Here is a 6,049-nt window from a genome sequence, read left to right as displayed (position 1 = left end):
CAAAAGTAAAAATTTGCTTTTTCTTATCGTTTCCTTTTGTCTGAATTTCGGTTAGAATTAACATTAATTAATAGAAAACAAAGTGAAGTAAATATATAACTTATAAATATTTTTAAGAAACGGGTATAGGGGCCTCTCGCTCTTCAACTCCACTGTGCCCCTTCTTATTAGATATTATACTAAGTTCAAACACTTTCCAAAAAATAAGTTTTTCAAAGAAAAGTGAAGGCCATTTTAATATAAATCAGTTTAATATAAATCAGGAGATACAAATACCTGTTAAGATTCAAACTCAAAACGACCAGAAATTACTATTAAAGAATAAATGAAACCCAAAACGAACAGAAATTAAATAAACAATCAAAAAACCTACAACAAGTAATAATATAAATGAATAAATAGATCTTAAAGCGAGTAATGCTTAGATTGAATATGAAAATCTAGCTTAAAACAAAAACAAATATTTTGCTATTAAAGTATAAATGAAACTTAAAACGAACAGAAACTATATAAACAATCAATGCCAACAAGTATACAATATATATTAATGTAGGTGAATAAATAAATCTTAAAACGAGTGAAACTTAAATTGAATATGCAAATCAAGTTTGAATCGAATAAAAATAATTACAAACAAGAGTTTGGGTATCGCGTCACTGCAGAAGCCTAAAACCTACTGCGTCATTGGCGCTTTACTGAAAACAATTCTTTTAAATGTTTTCACTTTTATAACTAAGAAATGAAAAATTAATTGAGATTTTAAGGAATAAATATCAGAATATGTATATTAAATTGACGATGCATATTTCTTTTCAGTAAGATCATTTTAATTTTTTTTCAGTAATCTATAAATTATATTCTGGCTTTTAGAAAGCATTGGTGTTTAGAACCCTACTCATATTAATTTCCGTTCATTTGGAGTTTGACTCTAATATTTATTTTAATTTTGGTTCGTTTTGGGTTTCATTTATTTATTGATACTGATTTGGGGTAGTTGTATGCTTGGTAGATTATATGATAGTCTGGACGCCACGTGTTGAAAATGTGAATCTTACCACGACGGAATGGGCATGCTATGAGGATTAGCCTACCCTGCACTCCCTAAATTGACCATGCGGATTCAAAAATACCAATGCCACTTACTTGCGAGTCGTGAAACACTCTGAAACTTGACATTTTATTATATTTTGCTGTTTCATGCAAGAAAATGCATGTTCCACAAAGTTTGAGGTGCAGTTTTCCGCTCAAATAGAAATGCCTACAAGCCATAGAATGCTTTCATAACAAACTAACACGATTAGTTAGAGAAAATGGCAGAGTTAAAAAAAAAATGGCAAAACTATATGAGTCTTGAACAGTCTTGGAAAGTATGAACTAAATCAAATTGAATATTAGATATGTAATGATATTAATTGTTGAAAGATCCATCAGTTCCAAGATTTTTTTTTCACTGTAATTTTTATTTTCATTTTCAATGCTGTAAGAACTGGAAATAATAAATTTGTAATTTACGAGTAATTAATTTTCAGTGAAGCACCAATGACGCAGAAGGCTTTAGGTTTTTACAGTTAAAGAAGGGGGCAGTATCCAAATTTTGTTTGTAGAGAAACTATATTTGTCTTGACCAATCTTGAAAAGAACTAATAATTTAAACTGAATATTTGATGCATAATGATATTAATTGCTAAAAGTTCATCAGTTCAAAATTTTACTGTAATTTTAATATTTATTTTCAATATTAAGTACAAAAGAAAACATTTGTAATATATTTCGTTTTCAGTAAAGCGCCAATGACGCAGTAGGTTTTAGGCTTCTGCAGTGAGGCGATACCCAAACTCATGTTTGTAGTTATTTTTATTCGATTCTAACTTGATTTGAATATTCAATTTAAGTTTCAATCGTTTTAAGATTTATTTATTCATTTACATTGATACATATTGTATGTTTGTTCGTATTGATTGTTTATTTAATTTATGTTCGTTTTAAGTTTCATTTATGCTTTTATAGCAAATATTGTTTTTCGTTTTAAGCTTGATTTTCATATTCAATCTAAGCATTACTCGCTTTAAGATCTATTTATTCATTTATATTATTACTTGTTGTATGTTTTTGCTATGATTGTTTATTTAATTTCTGCTCATTTTCGGTTTCATTTATTCTTTAATAGTAATTTCTGGTCGTTTTTATTTTGAATCTTAACAAGTATTTGTATATCCTGAGGTTAATTTTAAAATGGCCATTACATTTCTTTGAAAAATATATTTTTTTGAAAGTTTTTTTTTAATTAATTTTTGTTCGTTTTTGATTTCAAAGAGTTTCAAGTTTTTATGGCATGGGGGGGGGGGGGTACTTACAGTCCGATTATTCTTGACTTTAAAAAACAGATCTAGAACTTTCAATTTAAATCGAATGAGGCTTTTTTCAAAGTATACACAATTACCTCTTTGAAAAAACCTTCTATATGAACAATAGACAGCTTCCATAACTTGTGGACAGCAATTGACAAAAATGAATGGATTGAAAAAAATGGCTCCAGTAAGGGGGTTTAGACCATTTCACTTGCTGACACAAAGGCATCACGACTGTTTTGAATTGACCTTAATAGGATTTTGTGTGCCAAAGCGATTTTGCATCTATCACAGAGTATGTACTTTAACCTTATAATTGGATAATTATAATAGATTTCCTATGTGTTCTTCCCATACAAAACCCCTTCCCATAAGTTATAAATCCCCCTTAATAAGTTATGCCCCAGGGCATAACTTACAACGCCTACCCCCAGGCCCTTGGGGGCTGTGTTGACATCTGAGTTTTTTGTTATCTGAACTTTGAACTATTTTAACAAAATGTGTATATCAAATTGTTTATCTGATGCATTTAGGGCGTGGAGGGGGGGGGGCTAGTTACCCTCCAATCTCTTTCGACTCTTAAAAAGTGAACAAGAACTTTCAATTTTCAATCAAATGAGCCCTCTATAAAGTTTATACGAGCATCCCTTCCATAAGAAATAATGGGAAGGATTCGGAGAATTCTTAAATTACAACCCTTAACCTGAGGGCTGTGGGGAGTAGATTATCCTCAAAGACCTAATTTCCAGAACTTAAAACTATGTTCAATAAAATGGCTGTCTCAAAATTTTGATTGGATGTGTTTGGGGAAAAGGTGGGCGTGAGAGGGGGGTTAGTTGCCCTCAAATCACTTCTGACTATTAGAAAGGGCACTAGCTCTTTGAATTTCCAATCGAATGAGCCTTTTTTGAAGTTTCTACGACAGCGAATTCTATAAAAACCTTATATGCCCCCAGTGTATAACTTAAAACCCTTGCCTTGAGGGTTGTGGGGGAGTGTTCCCTCCCCTGGATCCGCCACTGCATTACGCTCTCTGTTTCTTTCCTTGTTGAGGAGGAGAGGAGATGCCTGATAGGTGTGTGTTAATACCAACACATTTTAACGGTTATTCGACCTGCAGGCATAAACAGAATTAGTTCAAAGGACGGGGTGGGGAAAAAGGGTGTGTGGGGGGGTTTTGCCCTTCGATCAATTTTGAGTTTTAAGAGCTGGACTAGAACTTCCAATTTCTAATCAAATGAGCCCTCTCTGAAGTTTATACGAGAATCCCTTCCTGCCCCGGGGCCCTGGGGGGTTCCGTCGACGCCGGATTTTTGTTACTTAACCTTTCAACTTTTTTTAACAAAATGGTATTTTTGACCCTTGCATATAAAGCAGCTCTGGGGGGAAAGTAATAAAAAGTATTGAAGCTATATAAGATTTATTCATTTATTTATGTTTGCACCGGTTATCTTTGCGTTTGTAAGATAGATAAGTTTAATTTCTGTTCGTTCGGGGATTTGTTTATTTTTTAACAGTAATTTCTGGTCTTTTTGAGTTTTCACTATAATAGGAATTAATTTCTGCTGGTCCTGAGTTCAATATGGATCTTTACTCTTCTTAGAAAACTTATTTTAATGTAAGGTTTTTTTTTAATTAATGTTAATAATATAACATTAAAGCCTTATGGACTTTACTATACACAGCTTAATTTATATGCCTTTGAAAAATCAAACCTGATTTTTTCACGCAACAATGAATAGATCTTGTTAGGTTATTCCATTTGTAGATGCAGAAAAAACAGCATTGTTTTGATTAGACCATTTTTCGGATTTTTTTTGTGCCACAATAATTTAGCATTTATCGCAAGGTATGTATTTTAACCTTATTTTGAGTATGGCTGTAATTTTAAGTATTTTATAATAGATTTACTATGTATTATTCCCATACAAAACTTTACCTTATTAAAGTCTTTGGAGTGGGGGTAGCGTAGTTGGCATAAAGAAGAAAACTTTAGCTTAGACAGTAGGAGAGGGGGAGGAGGAGGTTGGAGACTCATACAATACGGTGCGAAACTTCACTTATCTCCTCTGTTCCCGATTTAGGAGATTAGAGTGACTCTTTAGGCTGTAGAATGTTGGACCGTTTAAGTTGTGGAAGACATTAAAATACTCAAAAATACTTTATATTTTTTAGTTATTGCAGGATTGCTTTCATAGATTGTGGAATGGTGAGCCCTCTGGCCCATGATTTGGATGAGCCTCAACTCATAATATGCAATTTTGATTAATTGTTCCGTGTTACGTGCATATATTATTGTATATATATATGTTATTTTGAGTTATACTTTTATCGCATTGCGTTCTTATTTAAGACTTGAGATAAAAACTGAAACCTTAGCGTAAACAGTGGTGGGGGGAAGTCTCCCACCTTACATGCCTAATTGAGCAGCCACAGAGAAAGTAATACAAATGAAAATAATCTTTCTTTTGAAAATGTCTTTTTTCAAAAAAGACACGAAAATAATCGTCTAAAGGAACCTGAAGTGCTATCTCTGACATTTCCGTTGATTCTTTATTCCCGTTACTTTCAGATGTAAAATTTAGAATATTATTGAATGGGTGTAGTCTTCCCCTCCCTGAATAATTCACATTTGGAAAACTCACCCCTGGGAAATTCCTCCCCCTCCAAGGACATTTTCTTTTCCTGCTGATAATACCCCCGCTTTAAATTCCATCCAGCAGAAATTTCCCAGCTGTGGAATGTGCTCCCCCAAACATATTTCCCTCAGATAATTTCGGATGTTCATAAAAATGGAAGCTGAAATTTCTACTCAACTTTGTAGGTCAGAAGCAATGCTATAGCGTTACTTAAGTAAAGAGCCATAAGGGTTCAATGAATTAAAACTTATTTATTTTTCCAGGGGCACTTTATGTGGAAGAGGTGGTCGCATTAACTTTGGAACGGGGTTCATTGAAATGCAAATTAAAATTTATAGTGCCCTTACACCAGGGGGAGATCCAGGATTTTTTTAGGGGGGGGGGCGCAAAATAGGTTGATCCGATAAACTTGCGTTAGGAGCAAGTTAAATTAACGCAATCTTGCGTTAATTAAGTAAATTACATTACTTTAGACTACGTTAAGGGGGCACCCCTCTCCCCTCCCTGGGATCTGCCGCTGCCTTACACTCTCTGTTTCTTTCCTTGTTAGGGAGGAGAGCAGATGCCTAATAAGTGTGTGTTAGTAGTAGAAAGGCCTTATTGACTCGTGTCACACACCCATGCTGCCATCTACCATTTAGTCTAACTCTGTCAGTACACCAAATATGGGCATAGCCTCCCCAGGGAGAATGATTGCATAATCGACAGACGTTAGTAGAGTTCTGGGGGAGGGTAAGAAAAGGGGGGAATGTTTCTACTGTCCGACATGCCTCTCTCGATTCCGTAGTGATATAAAACTACGGGATCACATGAGGCATTGTAGACGGCATGGCTACCAGACAGTGGAAACGGTTTCAGGGGATAGGTCCATTTTACGTTTTAAAAATTTCCAAAACACCCTCCTCCAGTGCAACAAAATATCTTTAGACTGTGAAGCTAAGCTAGTGGAGGAGAACGTTCCTCGATGTCCAAACCGAATCAAAGAACACCAGGCTATTGCAGTGTCCTATGCCCATGCCCAAAGAGACAGTTCTAACACCATGCGGTTGTTAGAAATGGTAG

The sequence above is a fragment of the Artemia sp. Qi Xiang Cuo genome, chromosome 10 (genome assembly GCF_049724085.1).
Source record: "Artemia sp. Qi Xiang Cuo chromosome 10, ASM4972408v1, whole genome shotgun sequence".
NCBI classification, from domain to species: domain Eukaryota; kingdom Metazoa; phylum Arthropoda; class Branchiopoda; order Anostraca; family Artemiidae; genus Artemia; species Artemia sp. Qi Xiang Cuo.
The sequence above is the reverse complement of the archived record's forward strand: the minus strand, read 5'-3'. Positions refer to the sequence as shown.